Consider the following 18,311-nt stretch of genomic DNA (forward strand, 5'->3'; position numbering starts at 1 on the left):
AAACAATACAATATTAACAACAATCATATGTGTATTGTATTCAAAAAAGACTAAAACAGTTCCAAAACAGAGTTAACATACAATGACAAACAATATTTGAATAATAACAAAAACTTTAAAACAAAAGAAAACATACTTGAGCCAAGAGTCAGACAATGGCTGAAACATAACAAGAACAGATTGTTTGAAAACTATGAAAATGTAATAAATTCAACAGCCCAATGTAACCACTTCAAAATGACAGAAAAATATGAGCAATTAAAAACTCTGCCCTTCTCCGGACGGTCAACTCCTTCCTCCTCTGTATTTTTTTGTCATTTTACTGTCTAATGTTCTCTGTGTTTTTAGTCAAATCATATTCTGGTTCTCCCTCTGCCCTACTAACCCTCCTGTTGTGAAGGCAAATGTTTCCCCATCTCCACATTGATCATACACATGAATGATTTCTTTCAGTTTAAACAAAACTTAAAATAAATGTATAGCAGAAAGGCATGTTGGCAGCATGTGTTCCCCCAACACACTTTATGGCAACATCTTACCAATGGCTCTTGTTTGGCCAGCCATGCATTGACGTCCATTAGTGCCACTAGAGGGAGCTGCTGAGGACAGGCTGGAATGTCACGGTGAAGTTCTGTCTGACCAGATATTGCTTCCTGGTTACAGTGCTGGAAGTACTGTGCTAGTTCAGGTTAAAAGTACAATGTTCCACCTTCCCCATATGAGTTGGGAGTGGAGACAGGCAAAGCTCACCTGGAACAAGTGGAAGTAAAAAAGAAAAACAAAAAAGTAATTGTAAGGAGGAAAAGGCTGTAAGAAAGTATTTTGACTAATAACATTACCTTTTAACCTGGGACTGTGTATTGATAGTTTGGGGCTCTTAGAATACCCTGTACAGGTCACTGGGGATAATTGGAGTGAGCATTTATTGTTAGTGGATTGTATATTTATTAACAGAGTATATATATATAAACCTACCAAACCATACCATACCATTTTCTGAGCCAGCTTAATCCTGAGCGGCGTAATAGAGGGCTGGAACCTATCCCAGCAAGCATAGAATACAAGGCAGGAACAATCCCCTGGACTGGACAGGGCATTAGCCCATTGCAGTTCGACTGTGTGTTATTTTCATGTGATTTTTGTTACTAGAACTGCCGATAATGATTCTTTCTCACTCTTATTTAGCAGCATCCCCTTGAACAGTACTTATTAGGATTAAGTGGGAAGGAGCTGAGAACCTGTATAGTTTGTTGTTGGCTGATTTTCTGAACATTGTCCATCTCCCTAGTGAGATGTGAAATGTGGCCATCATGCCTGTTAAATAAGCCATTAATTATAGGTATGCATTTCTTTAGGTACTTTTGCAGTTTTAAATAAAGAAGTGTTTAAATAAAGAGATGCAGTACAGCCTGTTTAGCATCCAATGGTTTACTGCATTTAAACTAGCGCTAGTATTCTATGGAATCTTGGTTCTGCTTAACCTTATCTCTTTTACATTATTTGTAATGTTATAACAGTGGCTTCAGCACAATTAAGGAGTTCTTGCTTTGGTACTGCCATTTTGTACTGCAAATACTTCAGCACCACCATAATGGTTATAGGAGCAACATCTTTGCTCGTCACATGATTTGTAAATTTTATTCTAACCACCAAGCCCTTTAAAAGGTGGCAGCGAATATAACATTGCTGTTGTTTTGGTTCTGAACTTCCTGCATTATTTTATTGCACTTCAGTTTTGACAAATGAATTTCCAAATGTTGATGAACAATTTTCTGACATTCTTCTGGTGTTCTGATCATAGCCTGTTCCCTGACTTCTTCTTAGGTAGCTCCCCAATTATTACAGACTTATTATTAATGTTGTCTGTGTCAGAAAGGGTGAGTCCTCATTTTGGATAAGGAATCCCACATTCTGCTCTCAATAGATCTGCAGTTACCTGAAAGGACCATGTAAGCCACTCACCTGCCTGTGGCATTAGTAAACTTTCTACTGTGTTTTTGGCCGCTTTCTGGTTTGGATTCAACAAGAAGTATTGTTTAAGTATTTTCTCAGAACTGTTATTTAGAAATACAGCATTCTCTTTTGAGATATTCCTGTGATGGTGTTTTACAATGGCAACATTTAAGTTTTGGAATTATTAATTTTTGTTTATCTTTGGTCATTTTTTTACAATTCATACAGCTTCTGTGTATATATATATATATATATATATATATATACTATATATATATTGTAATAAACCCAGGGTGTTAGTGAGCCCCAAACCCTAACACAATCACAAAAACACAGTCCTTTATCAAAAGTAAATGAAGGTTTTATTCAAAATACCTCCAAAAGTATTACAAATAATCACACTAGTCTTTCTCTCTTCAAAATATTTTCTCTCACCACCACACTGCCCTCCTCCAGTCGAGTGTTGCATCTCTACTTCCCAGCTCCGACTTGCCTGATTAAGGGAGTGCAGTCACTTTAATTATATACACGGCAGTACTTACAGTGCCAGGGCGATTGCCTGATGGATGAACTTCTGGGTCACACAGAAGTCCATTATTTGAGTAGGGAGCTTGTTTCCCTGGTTGCCCTCATGCGGCACCCTGTGACCCCAGCAGGGCTGCCCTGCCAGACTACATTTCCAGGCATGCCCTGCTGGCTTCCCACTGGGTAAGGATATCCGTGATTGCTGCCATCTAGTGTGCTGGGGGAATAACGGTTCCCTAGCGATCTCTCTGCTTCTGTAGGGGCTGTCAGTCCATTTCTTCCTTCTGGGTCTGCTTCCTTTCCTGGCCGGGATGTCCATTCATCCAGTGTGGCATCTACATATCTTCCCCCTCAGCGGAGACCTATCAGTTGCAGCAGGCGGTCCCACGAGGGAGTTAGTGCAGCACAGAGGCGTGTCCACAAAATCCATATTGTCAACATCCCTGTCCGCACCTCTGCAATAAAAAAAAAAAAAATATGCGGGGGAGTAGTTGAAGTCCTTGTCCACCCCCTTGCAAGTTCCACTGGTGCATACAATGTCTCCATCGGAGTCCCCTCTTTCCACAGGCAAAACATCTGTTTTGATACCTTTTGAAACAGACTGGGAATTGAGGAAGACCTGCCGTTTCCGTGGCATTTTCCCGTTTACTGGTACTTGTGTACCCTGACATACCATATCGGGGCGGAGACATGACCCTACGTGGTACAAATTGGCAACCCTGATTGGCTGCCTGTAATTTACTGGACGTGTCCTTTTCAATGGACCGACCACCCTTATTTTTGTATGGCGTTCCTGAGGTATGGGACACTCTATTAATTAAAGAAGGGCCCTTCACTGTCTGTGTGGCCTTAACAACACATTTCCCCATTTTTATTGTTGGAGTCTGCCCTACTTGACACTCTGTTATATGATTTGTAACAATGCAAAACATAATGAATCAGGAATGTAAGACCTCTAAAAGGCTTTACCGGCCTGCCTGGAAAGGCCATATAAGGCTCAATATGGCTTAAGGACACTGAAACCTTCAAAACAATCCTAAAAATATATCAAAAATTCCCACAAGTAGGAGGGTCACCGTAAACCTCAGCTTGGAAAGGGCTTTGAAGTGATCTTTTCTGACTGTTTCTTCACTAGTTTTGCATTTGGCTACAGTCAGTGTCACTGCTGGTAGCACGAGGCGATACCTGGACCCTACAGAGGTTGCACAGGTAGTCCAACTTCTCCAGGATGGCACATCAATACGTGTCATTGCCAGAAGGTTTGCTGTGTCTCCCTGCACAGTCTCAAGGGCATGGAGGAGATTCTAGGAGACAAGCAGTTACTCTAGGAGAGCTGGAGAGGGCCATAGAAGGTCCATAACCCATCAGCAGGACCAGTATCTGCTCCTTTGGGCAAGGAGGAACAGGATGAGCACTGCCAGAGCCCTACAAAATGACCTCTAGCAGGCCACTGGTGTGAATGTCTCTGACCAAACAATCAGAAACAGACTTCATGAGGGTTGCCTGAGGTACCAAATGTCTACTGCGCCCTGTGCTCACTGCACAGCACCGGGGAGCTCAAATGGCATTTGCCATAGAATACCAGAATTGGCAGGTCCACCACTGGCGTCCTGTGCTTTTCACAGATGATAGCAGGTTCACCCTGAGTATATGTGAAAGACGTGAAAGGGTCAGGAGAAGCCGTGGAGAATATTATGCTGCCTGTAACATCGTTTAACATGACTGGTTTGGTGGTGGGTCAGTGATGATCTTGGAGGCATATCAATGGAGCGACTCACAGACTTCTACAAGCTAGACAAAGACACCTTGACTGCCATTAGGTATCAGGATGAAATCCTTGGACCCATTGTCAGACCCTACGCTGGTGCAGTAGGTCCTGGTTTCCTCCTAAAGCACAACAATGCCCGGCCTCATGTGGCAAGAGTATGCAGGCAGTACCTGGAGGATGAAGGAATTGAAACAATTGAATGGCCTTCACGATCCCCTGACTTAAACCCAATAGAACATCTGTGGGACATTATGTTTCGGTCCATTAGGCGCCGCCAGGTTGCTCCTCAGACTGTACAACAGCTCAGGGATGCCCTCATACAGATCTGGGAGGAAATGCCACAAGACACCATCCGTCGTCTCATTAGGAGCATGCCCGACGTTGTCAAGCATGCATACAAGCTTGTGGGGGCCACACAAGATACTGAAAAGCATTTTGAGTAGCAGAAATTAAGTTTTTGAAAAATGGACTAGCCTGCCACATCTTCATTTCACTCTGATTTTAGGGTGTCTACACAATTGAGCCCTCTGTAGGCAGAAAACTTTTATTTCCATTAAAAGACTTGGCATCCTTTTGTTCCTAAGACATTGCCCTGTCGTTACTTGTATAGATATCCAACTTCATATATATATATATATATATATATATATATATATATATATATATATATATATATATATATATAATATAAGGCTCCGTGGAGCAAAAGAGGCAAAAAGAAGTTGCTACAAAGACAATCCTAAGTAAAGTCTCAATATGTAATCCTGAAACAGAATTGTTAGACAAAGTAAGAGAATCATAAACCATAAAATCCACAAACAAATCACAATATTCACAATCTCACAGAACAAAATGCTTAACCCTGCCTCTGGTTTGAATATAAAGCCAGAAGGAGAACCCATCAGGAATGTCATCAGGGTGATCCCACCTCCTGGGGAACCACCCACAAAGGACAAAGAACACATGCAAACTTAAAGAAACTACATCATTAAGCAATAATTACAATCAACAGAAACAGTATAAAAATAAGAAAAATTATTACAAATTAATAAAATCAATGAAAAAACACAGAAATATACATAAATACACAACAATATTGACTTCTTAATTTAGGATTTAAGTAATCTATCTTTTTGCTTAGTAGTTCATTCTTCTTTGAGAATACTAAAGTTTTGTTTGTATTAATTAATTATTCATCATTTCTTCTTTCGCTTAATTCCTTAACTATTGTTAGATTTTTTTAATTGACTATTAATATACTTATTTTTAATAATTGTATATAGGTGGATTGTATGTGTTAGGAAGGTCTTGCTTGATTTTGCCAGGTTAATTATAACACTGTTAAAATCATATAGCAGAGCCCCTGCTCGAAAGTGTTTTCTTTACTATTGTATTGTCACCTCATCCTGTGCAGAAACAAGTGGCATAAAAAGATTGAATTTACTGCTATTTTACAGAATTTCTAAATAGTAAAAACTTTGTATCATATACAGTACATATGTTGTCAAACCTGCTTTTTCAGTTTAGGGCTTCTGGAGACTGGAGAGTGTCTGACTGCTCAGGGCTCAAGGCAGGAATCATTTCTCAATGGGCACCAGCTCATCTTAGAGCCCACACATGAGCACACCAACATTTGCAAGAGGCAAATTTATATTAGCTAATTAATCTAACATATTTGTCCTTGACATGTGGGGAGTAAATCCCAGGCAAGACACTGGGAGAATAGGCAAGCACATAGACAATGACTAGAGCAAATAAGCAATTACTAGATATTTCAAATATTACTGATTATTTAACTTAATAGACACAAAAGAAACATCTCCAATGGAACAGCCCGACCGCGTTGTGTGCAAACCATGATTTACGTGCACATGAGATGGAAATGTGTCTTTCCCAATTTATCCTTTTATTTACCAGCCCAAGCAAGGAACCAGCTGCTTTCCTGGCAACCAGCTAGAATCGCTGCTATCTCAGCATCAGTCACTGCATATTCAGGATGTAAAGAAAATAGTTGACAGTTAAAAATAAATAATATTATTTGGATTAAAAATCCCAGAACACACTTCCACTTCCATTTCCTTCCTGCTGATGTGTCAGTCAGAATTCTGATGTGTGCCTGACAGCCCAGCTCAGGGGACAATATGTCAAAATAAAGAGCGTAGAAATTACCAGCAAAATTTAAATGGGAGGCTGTAAGGATGTATAAAATGAAAATGAAATGTGAATAAAGTTTCCATAGTGAAGTCAAAGCCTATTTATATAGAAATAAACTGTTTAAATATTAATTCTTTTCTGAATTTTGATTTAGTGTTTTCTGATCAAAGTTTTATTAATAAAATCAAAATTAAATCAAATATACCAGAACAAGAAGTAATCAATATACTGTATGATATAAACCAAGACAGTGTCCCCTTTACTCCCCTCTCCCACCTGCGCCCCTTACCTTGCACCGCCATGAGGCACAGCAGCACCAACTGACGACACCTGACCAAGAGAGTCTCTGCTCATAAATGAGTTAACTTTGGAAGCTTCAGAATCCCACTTGCAAATGCAGCCACTGGATACTCCATTAACTCACAATGCAGACAATGGCAGAAGAATCTGATTTAAAAGGTAGAAAAGTGAGATGAGGTGGACACAGAGAGTGGGGGCTTGGAAGGTCCAGAAGTACCAGAATATACGGAAAGAGAGGAATAGGAACTGGTAGCATGAAAGAAGATGTATAAAAAGAGTAGAAAATTAAAACATGAGGACAAAACCAATTCATGCGCTTAAGTTTTCCCAGTACTTCATGGGACAAATGTGAGTGAAGGGAGCTAATATAGTGAGGGGCGAGGGAGTCTGGGTTTTGGTCACACGATATAAGATATGCATACATTGAGTGAACTGATGGTTGGAATTACTTGATGGAAATTTCATATTGTTGAAAATGGCATTCCAGCAGAGAAGAGAGATGACTAACGGGGATTTATGAGATTCCTTACACAAAGGCAAGTAAAGAATCAAGACATTTATTTTTCCTGAAAGGAGAAAAGGGAGATAAGGTAGGATAAGGGGTGTAAACATGATGCATATAATGTTAGGGTTCATCCGAGCTGAAGGTAGCAAAAAAAAGTGGAAGGAGGAATGTCAAAGCAAGAGCCCAGTTTTGGAGTGATTTGAGGCCAGAATCACCAAACAGATCTGACACCACACTGCACCCAGGGCAACATAACATGGCAATTTCCATCCATCCATCCATTATCCAAACCGCTATATCCTAACTACAGGGTCATGGGGGGTCTGCTGGAGCCAATCCCAGCCAACACAGGGTGCAAGGCAGGAAACAAACCCTGGGCCCACCACAGGGTACACACCCACACACCAAGCACACACTAGGGACCTAACCTGCATGTCTTTGGATTGTGGGAGGAAACCCACGCAGACACGGGAAGAACATGCAAACTCCACGAAGGGTGGACTCGGGAAGTGAACCCAGGTCTCCTAACTGTGAGGCAGCAGCGCTACCGCTGCGCCACCGTGCTGCCCACATGCTAATCTATGATCATTAAAGATGGAATGAAATGTTTTGATAATAAACATTTAGGTTTAAATTATCATGTAATTTTGCTGTACTTGAATGACAAAGGTGGTACACCCGCTTCCCAATGCTGGGTTGGTTCCTGGCTTAACTCTAAATGGGCCCGCTACGCCTGTTTATACAAGTCTGCCTGTGTTATGACAGGACTTCAATTGAACTCCTTTTTGGTTTTCCAGTAGCAAATTTGGGAGATTACTATGCTCATAATGATGTATGTATTATGTAGAATTCAATGTTTTTATCTAATTTGTTTTTTATAGTTAAATTATTGTTCCATCTTGTCTCTCATTCATTTTGCGAGTGGTTGCCTCTGCATTGCTAAGAAAATGACCTGGGAATTAAGTCATCAACTAGATGGTATAGAATTCACGGTGAACACTTCTCCTCAGCGAAGTTTACAGATGGAAGAAACAAACTTTAGTCAATTATTCTTTTAATAGTCCACCCTGTAAACACATTTTGACTACAATTTAGGATTGTGATTTTTGGTTTGGTGGCGGAGTGTTTCATTTTCTGGTTACGAATTCTTGCCTGTTTCCTGGTTCATTCTTCTGGTCCTTAATTAAACGATTTCCTGTCTCTGTCATTCTGGCAGAACACTCTGTCTGATGTATGTGCTCCATAAATCATACTGGTTTTAGGGCAGGGATAGACTCCTTCTTCCTTTGACTTGGACCTAGAACACGGGGCTGGAGACAGATACATTAAACCTGAGGTTGACCATATAATTAAATTAGATTAGATAAACCTTTATTAATTCCAATAATCCATCCATCCATTATATCCTAACTACAGGGTTACAGGGGTCTGCTGGAGCCAGTTCCAGCTAACACAGGGCACAAGGCAGGAAACAAACAATAGGCAGAGTGCCAACCCACTGCAGGGCACACACACACACACCAAACACACACTAAGGACAATTTAGGATCGCCAGTGCACCTAACCTGCATGTCTTTGGACTGTGGGAGGAAACCAGAGTACCCGGAGGAAGCCCACACAGACACAGGGGGAACATGCAAACTCCACGCAGGGAGGACCTGGGAAGCGAACCTGGGTCTCCTAACTGCAAGGAAGTAGCGCTACCCGTTGCACCACCGTGCCGTCCTAATTCCGATAATGCAGAGTAAAAATAAAAATTAAGATGGACTTCTGTTTAGTATTTATGTGAAATGATCCCATGTAGATGAAGTGATTTACTGTACAGTTAAGGGCTCCCTTATGTTATGTTAAAAGAGATATTATGAAGAATGTGATTTTACTTATTGAAATTCTGTGAAAATTCAAACATTTCAATAAAATAAAAATGAAAGGTCATTTTGTTTGACTTCTCACTACACTGGAGACATATATAAAAATCTATCTATCTATCTATCTCTGTAGGAGGGATGACCCAAAAATTCCTGGTGCTGGGTAAAAGTGACATTCTGCTGGGCTGACCGAATGCGGTTTTCTGCCGTTTATTCTACAATCACGTGGGTGAGTTGTTTTTTTGACTGAATATTTTGACATTGATGAATTTGTACATAACGAATTTATTACCCATGAATAGAATGTCAATCAGTAAAATTACAATGAAGTGCTGATCTCTGGGAAAGCATCAGGAAATAAAAATGTCAAGAGCCTTGCGTATGCAAAACTGCATTTTGCACCATGACAGCTCACAGGCACACACCGTGTTATCAGTCTTGATCAAAAATAAATGTGGTTGTTGTTTTGCACCCCTTGTATTCACCCGCTCTCACTCTCTGTGCCATCTTTTTGTTTCTAAAATTACAATCAAGACTAAAGTGGAGAAGATTTGCTACCGTGGAAGAAATGTAGGAAAAAACACCAGAGGCTTTAGACACGGTAAAAAAAAGATGAGTACAGGAAATGTTAACAGGAATGGAACAAGTGTATTACATTTCAAGGAGAGCATTTTGAAGGTGACTAAAATGGAATTTCTGAACATTTTATGATAAAGTTTTTTTTTTTTTTTAATTCTAGGAATTTTTGGGTTCCCTCCTCGTATCTCTCACTCTCCCCATCTACCTAAAACTATCATTTTGCTGTTCATATATCATCAGATAATTTTATTAACCTAAAGTTTTTGTATCTAATCATATAATAACATTGAGTCTTTTGAAAATTGTATCTTATACAATGCAGGGTGCTCCAGATGTGCACTAGAGGTAGCCATACTGCATGCAGTTTCATTATTCAGTTAAAAAGCAGAAACACAGAATGCAGCTCTCCCACAGAATAAAATAAATAGTCTATCAGTTTCTCCTTTCTTTTAACAATCAAAAACCTTCTAGTGAGCACAGCCATCTAACAAGTAAGGATTCAATACTCAGGGTGAAAAGGAAGGTCATCGAATTCACTGAGGAGCAAATATTGAACCCAGATGGGTTCTTTTTAGTTTTCTTAGGGTGAGACTTAGACTGTCTAAAACACCACAGAAGCCATTTATTGGATGTGGAGTGATTTTTATCAATAGATGATTGGACAGAGCTACCCCCAGCACGGTGCTTACACACGGAGACAACAAGGGAAAAAAAAGACACAATAATGCATGGAAGCCGCTAGTGCTCATGTATAAATGCTGCAATGTAATCCTGAGCAGCGCCGGGTACAGCTCTTCATTTCTAATAAAAGTAGCTGGAAGAATCATTTGAAAACCTGCGTCTAAGGAACAGACTGGAATGTCATTCTAAAATGAAAAACCCTTGAAAGTATCGCCTCTTAAATGCCAGCTTATGAATACCAAAGAAAGTAAAAAATTCCATCTATTGTTTTCTTTATTTTGCTTCCTGGAGCTTCAACAAGTACCTACGCACATAAGAGCCAGCGGGCTTGCATGGAAAGCTTTTATTAAGGGAAACAGGAAACTAAATCAGTAAAGTAGTAAAAATGACAGCATCTTCCATTGCTAGGTGGTTGTTAGGGAGGGTGATTGACTCAGTTACTAAAGCATTGTCTGTTCAGAAACAGTATAAGTGATGGTGAGGACTATTTCATGTTAACAGGAGAGGATATCATAAAGACAGTGGTGTGTTTAGTCACTTAATGATGAAAATGGCAGCGCATATTCAGAGGGTCATGCCTTTCTACAGTGCTGCCTATTGTATGCATCGCACTTTGACAGTACAGTATGCTTTAAATGGGCATTCTCACTGCTAATGTCTGTTGGATGACATCCAGTATCTATTCAGTATCTGCCTCAAGCCATGAAGAGTATCCCTGCTTTATTGAGAAGAAAGCAGCCTTAGATAGAAACCCTGGAAATTGGGGGTGGAAACAAGAGCAGCCAGTAAAACAAACACTGTGAGCATGAAGAAGACATGACAGTTGCACTCAGAATGTAGCCAGGTTTTGATTCAAAACTATTCCTATTTTATTGAAATGTAAATGTTTCATTTGCCTAGTAAAATACAGTAATCCCTCTACGATCGTGGGGGTTGCGTTCCAGAACCCCCGCGATAGATGAAAATCCGTGAAGTAGAAACCATATGTTTGTATGGTTATTTTTATATATTTTAAGCCCTTATAAACTCTCCCACATTGTTAACATTATTAGAGCCCTCTAGACATGAAATAACACCCTTTAGTCACAAGTTTAAACTGTCCTCCATGACAAGACAGAGATGACAGTTCTTTCTCACAATTAAAAGAATGCAAATATATCTTATCTTCAAAGGAATGCGTGTCAGGAGCAGAGAATGTCAGAGAGAGAGCGAGAGAAAAGCAAACAATCAAAAAATCAATACGTGCTTTTGGGCTTTTAAGTATGGCGAAGCACCGTGATAAAGCAGCATTTTTTACAGGAGCATCCGTATCCTCTACGCAAACAGCCTCTGTTCAAACAGCCCCTCTGCTCACACCCCCTACGTCAGGCGCAGAAAATGTCAGATTAGGTGAGAGAGAGAGAGAGAAAAGCAAACAATCAAGCACCGCGCGGGAAGCATATCGTATAGCATTGAGGAGTTTTAGTTAATATGTAATACATGCTCTGATTGGATAGCTTCTAAGCCATCCGCCAATAGCGTCCCTTGTATGAAATCAACTGGGCAAACAAACTGAGGAAGCATGTAACCTAAATTAAAAGACCCATTGTCCCCAGAAATCCGCGAACCAGCGAAAAATCTGTGATATATATTTAGATATGCTTATATTTAAAATCCACGATGGAGTGTAACCGCAAAAGTCGAAGCGTGATATAGCGAGGGATCACTGTAATTAGTAATTTGCTGCTTGAGAATGGGAGAAGGAGGTGCGTTACTGCCTCAAGTGGAGGAGTTTAAGTTCCTCAGGGTCTTGTTCACAAGTGATGGGAAAAGGAACGGTGAGACTGACAGGCGGATGAGGGGAGGCGAGTGCAGTTACTTGACACAATACCAGTCCGTAGTAATGAAGAAGGCGCTCTTGATTTACCAGTCGAGCTATGTCCCTACCCTCAGCTATGGTCGTGAGCTTTGGGTAATGTCCGAAAGAATGAGATCATGGGTACAAGAGACCAAAATGAGTTTTTTCCACAGGGTGGCTGGGCTCTTCCTTAGAGACAGAGTAGCAGCAGATATCTGAGAGAGGCCTGGAGTAGAGCCGCTGACTCTCCACATTGAAAGGAGCCAACTGAGGTGGGTCCCCTGGACTTCTCCCTGTGGAAGGACCCCCAGGAAGACCCACAGCTTGCTGGGAGGATTATATCTTCCAGATGGCCAGGGTATACCTTTGGGATCCCATAGTATGAGTTGGCAATTGTGGCTGGGGAAAGGGATGTATGGACCTCGCTGCTAAGACTGTTGCCTCGTGACCTAGTTTTGGATAAGCGGTGAATAAATCAATGCTTGAGAATGGCAAATTCATTTCTTTAGATCTGAGGTAAACTTTAGCTTTTCTTCCAAGTCAGATACTAATTAAAGTTGGCGTTTCATTTCACATTACATTTTATGAAAGTGAGCTGCCTTAGTTTACTGAAAAAATAAAAATTTATTGTGCAGGCGCTAATAGATGCATAAATTAGTATATTAGATTAAGGTTTTTTTTTTTTATTGTTAATTTTACAGACAATTACAGCTTTAATTTGATATATTTAATAAATTTAAAATATAATTTATTATGCATGCAGCAACATACTGTTCTGAGATTCTTCAGGTGAGAAAGACAGGAGTTTCAAGGGAAGTTAGGTGTGCTCACTAATCATGGCACTGGTGGGTGGCAACTTGTTACATGTTGATTAGCACATGCAAGTGAGTCCCTGTGAAGCAAAGAAATGAGACAGAATGTATACTGGGTACACTTCTTAAGTAATCAACCACTGATGTTTAAAGTGAATGTTCAGCCATTTATGTTAATAGATATTCCAAAGGGTGTCATGCTGCTGTTTGAACATTTTCAAGCAAAGCCACATGGTATCCACATACCTCTTTGAATATTTACATTGATTTGCTTAGCAGACACTTTTATCCAAAGCAACTTACAAAAGACGTCAACCTAATCAAATTAACATCAGTCTGGGGGAACAAGAGTGACAGGACAAGTTTTATAATAAGTGAAGAGCACAGAACAAATTACAAGTGAGTTACAATTCCTAGGTTACAAAAAACTGAGAACTAATATCAGTTAGACAGAAATTCAAGAGAGTCTTCAAAAGCTCCTTAAACACATTGAGGCAGTCAGTTGTTCAAATGAAGGTCAGCAGCTTGTTCCACAAGCTATGAGCTACACATGAAAAGAGTCTAGATTAAAATTTACTTCAGCACAGAGGTGGCCTCACCAGACACTGAACCTTACAAGTGTCTCCATATTGTCACACAAGTGCATTTGGGAGACAGTTGATGGACTCAAAAAGATGCAGTTACCCGCCGAGCCATGGGTTGACACTGCCATCTAACTCTTTCTCCTCACTCCCTGCAGAACAACTGAATAATCCACACAATAATGCCATCACTTCCTGTTCCAACCCTCAAGACCACACCTCTTTATGACATCACTTCTGGTTCCAGAATGCCTTTCACCCATGACATCACTTCCTTCAGCCTGCTGTACATACATACCTCCTCCATTTCTCTTTTTGGCAGTTCCGTTTTGAACTCTGTCTGTGAAGATGTCATTTCCATTTTTCTTTGTGCTACAGTATATGGGGGATCCCCCCAAACCTTCGACGGTGTATGTGGCCTCATTTTACAATATACTGTATAGTGATGCTGACCATTTCAGTACTCTAGGGAAGCATCAAGGATTTGAACTTAATAAGTGATGTTACAGGGAGCCAATGTAGTGATCCGAAAAGAGGAGAGACATGTATCCCTCACAGCTGGTTTAACACTAGATGTGTACTGCATTTTGAACCATTTGCAGCAGCTTGGTGACACATTCTAGTATATCTTGCCAGCAGTAATAAAATCCAAAGCCTGGACCAGGAGTTGTGCTATATACTCTATCAGACATCGTCTGGTCTTGCAGATGCTGTATAAAGTGAATTTGCAAGACCTAGAGACCTAACGATAATGAGGCAAGCTGAATGAAAATGAAGGTTCATCTTTGCCAGGCTGAGTCTGAGATGGTGCCTCCTTCATCCAGGTATGCAATATCAGTGAGACACTGAGAGCTTCTAGCTGAGGGAACCACAAGTATAACTGCATAGCATTGGCATACCACTGATAATATAAACCATGGAACTGGATGATAAAGCTTAGTGAGGGGATTTATAGACAGAATAGGAGAGAACTCATTTAACATTAATATATTAAATAATTTTCTTTGAACATTGCAAATTGAATGAGACAGTCCCTTGGAGCAATCTGATTAGTCAGTTTGGCTTTGGTCTGACTGGTTACTTTCACTGTGGTTGCTCTGTCAAAAGGGATGAACAATAGGAAGTGCCAGGCAAGGAAAAATGTAGAAGGACTGCTGAGAGTTGCCTTCAAACAGGGGTAATGATGTTTTTGTGGTTGGTGATGGAGGCGTATCTACCATTCCTGGTAGTCAAAAAGCAAACAGGAGGCGAGCAACATGCCTTGATATGACAGATTCTGACAAGTAGGCTATACAGAAACATGATCTAGACTAGAAACGCTGAGCAAGACAGGTTCAGAGACATGAGGATACTGAGGAAAGGTATAGGAGGAACGCTGACGATACACGCAAAGCAAGACGTATCAAATATTAAATATTTTTAAATTATTTTATTACATCGCTTCAATATATAGTCTGCTATAAAACTGTAAAAACAAAATGCATGATAATTAATAAGTGCAACACCATTTTACACTATGCACACAACAAAGTTGTAATGATACAATAATATAAAGCACAATTGTCCAAGTGCAATTGTGTCTGTTATTACCAGGTATGAGGCCCAGTGGTGCGCCGTGAGAGCTACCCAGGTGTGCCGTAGAAATAATAGTGTAGAGCACTTCGGTCTGAACCTGACAGCAACAACCTCCTCGGGTGTTCGAGACCTGTCTGAGGAGGACAGGACTACCTGGAGAAGCTGACATGAAAGCAGCTCCGTGATCACTTTGTTGCAGACACAACACTAAGAGCACTTCAGACGTGTCACCAAGCTGCAAAAATCCATCTGCCATGGGTGTGTGGTCACCAGCTTACCTCACAGTGCTGGGGAATAGTGGCCTCTGAGGCAGACAAGGGCGGGCAAAAGGGATGAAGCAGCTGGGAGATGCCACGAAAGTGCTCATTAAGTGCTGTGTCTGCGAATGGTGCTTTTTTTTACCGGCTTCTCTCGAAGTCCTGCTCCTTTGGACAGTTGAACACGTGTATGAGATATAATGAGTTTGTGGTTAGTAAAATAGTGGTGTGCCTTGGGATGTCTTTGGTTACAGTAAGTGTGCCACCACAGAATAAAGGTTGGGAAACACTGGTTTAGAGTTAATACTGGCACAATGGCAGGTGGCATTACACAATCCAAAGGCTGCAGGCAAATTAGAGCCCCAAAGATGGAGAGAGTCAGTGGCTAAAGGTGCTCCAGGTCAACAAGTTGAGGACAGAATGGATGTCTCTAGTAATGATGGCATGGGATGTGCACTAGTGGTCCTCATCACAAATTGAAAACCATCTGTCCATCCATTTTTTCTTTACCTGGTTATCCAAGTCAGGATTAAAGGTGCCACAGTCCATCACAGAAGTAGGGGACACACAGTAGAAAACAACGGTAGACATGTCTGCCAGTCCAGCACAAGCCACATTCAAGCACACATCAACACCAGCTCTGTCTACGTCTGTTGAAGGTCTCACCCCTGTCAGTTATGGGATCAAACTGCATACTAAATGTGACAATTTGAAATCCCACTGGAAAGATCTGTGGTTATTAATAATTCTTTTTTCCTTTGTGCCATTATTTGCATCTCTTTTGTTTCATCAATTCTTGAACCTGATTTTTCTTTTACTTGCTTGCTGGAATCAGGAGCCTCTCCTAGAAAACTTTAGTACAAGGCAGCTGCTAATCCTAAATATGATACTAGCCCATCACAGTCAACACGCACATATTCATGGGCTCAATCATGAATACTTAAGAATAACCTTGATGGGGATAAAGGGAGAATATGGAAAATTCCAGGCAAACAGTAGCCAGTCTGAGACTGAGCCTAAATCCCTGGAGCTGTAAGGCAGCCACATTTCTAACCATTGTCCCCCCATTCCACCCAGTAAGAATCCTATTAAAATATTTATTTTTGCTAGCAGAAATGCAGACTGGGGGGAAACAAGCAGAGCTGCCAATTTTAGCCTGCAGGAGCATCATGTCCTTATTATAGCCTACATTTTACAGCAAAGCTTAAAAGATTCATGTGGCATCTAACATGCGGGTCCTGAGTTGAATTTCAGTGCCTAGTCCACAAAGCCAAACGGTATGTGAGGATTTCAAGGGACGTAAAGACTTCTCACACTGTCACTTTAAGCAAAACACCTTAAATGCTCTTTGCAACAGACGGTGGGAAAACGTCCCCCTTGGCTCCCTGCTCCCTCATCAGAGCCTTAGGTTACCATTTTTCATTATGTCATTTTTCAGGTGTCAGCTTGCTGGAAATAGTGCGCAACCAGGAGCCTTGTTGCTAGGAGAGCAACAGCTTGAACCGGTCTGATTGGCTTGGCGCACAAACTCCAGAACCAATGGGGTGTGGGAAGCCAATCGTATCAGTAGAGCAGCTTTCTCTGACATAATTAATGTTTGCCATGTTAAGGAGAAAGTGGGTGGAAGAAGTAAATTTATTGTAAATGTGGAGAGGAGGGATTGCTATTGTCACTCTCAGAATTATGGCCTCTTCAACATGAAGAGCAGATTCAGCAGGTTTCTAAGTGGCAGACTTAAAGGCACCACCGAGTCTTGTTTTATTCAATTTAACGTGCAATATCAGAATGCCTAGATGTGAGAGAGAGAGTTAAAATATACTTTACTGATATGGGGAGGGAATTCACAATATTCATTTTACATACCTGCTAGATGTAAAAGAAAAGAAAATAGTGTGAACAAAAAGGTAGTGCTTCCTGAGCATACTAGTAGATGATTTAAATTGAAATGTGGCAGCAGGGACTCTACGAGAGAGGAGTTAATAAACCCAATGACCTTGAGGAATATACATTTGAAAAAATTTGTTCTGCAAGACACTGAAAAAGATTGTGCCTTTGGAATGAATATTTTAGGACTGCAGAAATGCCTGCATTAGATGTGAGAAAAAAAAAGTGCTGTCCGAAATGGGCTGAGTGACCAGCTGTAGGCAACACTATGAAGCAAATTTGTGGAATTTATGTTATCGTGTTGATAGTGTAGAGCCAGGGGGAATTCTGCTAAACTTATGGCCTCCTGGGGTGCAACAAGTTCTGAGGAGTTATAAAAGATTTGTATCTGGGGCCCATTCATCGTTCCTCCCCCCACACTCTGCAACTCTTCATTTCCACCCGGGGAGGTAAACGTGAACATTATAAGTTATTGTCTGTTATACCTGCATTATTATCACTCTTTAATTTAATATTGTTTTTTATCAGTATGCTGCTGCTGGAGTATGTGAATTTCCCCTTGGGATTAATAAAGTATCTATCTATCTGTATGCCTTTTAAGAAAAAAAATATTCATAAGAGTCATAACCGGAGATGGATGTTGACTCGTCATAAGCATGGGGAGGGGTTGAGAGAGGGGCAAAAAACTATAGGCTCCAACAAAGAAAATATGCCAATCAGCAACAACATTAAAACCTTCTGCCTAATATTGTGTAGGTCACAAAACAGCCCTGACCCATTACAGCGAGGACTCCATAAGATTTCTGAAGGTGCCTGTGGTATCCGACACCAAGAGGTTAGTAGCAGATCCTTTAAGTCCTGTAAGTTGTAAGGTGGGGCCTCCATGGATAAAACATGATTTTCTAGCACATCCCACAGATGCTCATTCAGACTGAGATTTGGGAAATACTCCACCATTCCTGAACATTTTTTTCAGTGTGGCAGGGTGCATCACTTTGCTGAAAGGGGCCACTGCCATCAGGAATTACTGTT

General features: G+C 40.7%; 1 long non-coding RNA gene across 1 annotated transcript in view; it reads left to right on the forward strand.

The window, feature by feature from the left end:
• The window catches only part of LOC120535006, a 96,435-nt gene extending 78,329 nt beyond the window's left edge, over nucleotides 1–18,106 (forward strand). The window contains exons 3-4 of the long non-coding RNA XR_005634839.1: nucleotides 9,207–9,302; nucleotides 18,036–18,106. This is a non-coding gene — a long non-coding RNA (uncharacterized LOC120535006). The remainder of the gene's footprint in view (nucleotides 1–9,206; nucleotides 9,303–18,035) is intronic.
• Nucleotides 18,107–18,311: the final 205 nt, after the last annotated feature.

This window comes from Polypterus senegalus, chromosome 9 (assembly GCF_016835505.1).
Source record: "Polypterus senegalus isolate Bchr_013 chromosome 9, ASM1683550v1, whole genome shotgun sequence".
Taxonomy (NCBI): Eukaryota; Metazoa; Chordata; class Cladistia; order Polypteriformes; family Polypteridae; genus Polypterus; species Polypterus senegalus.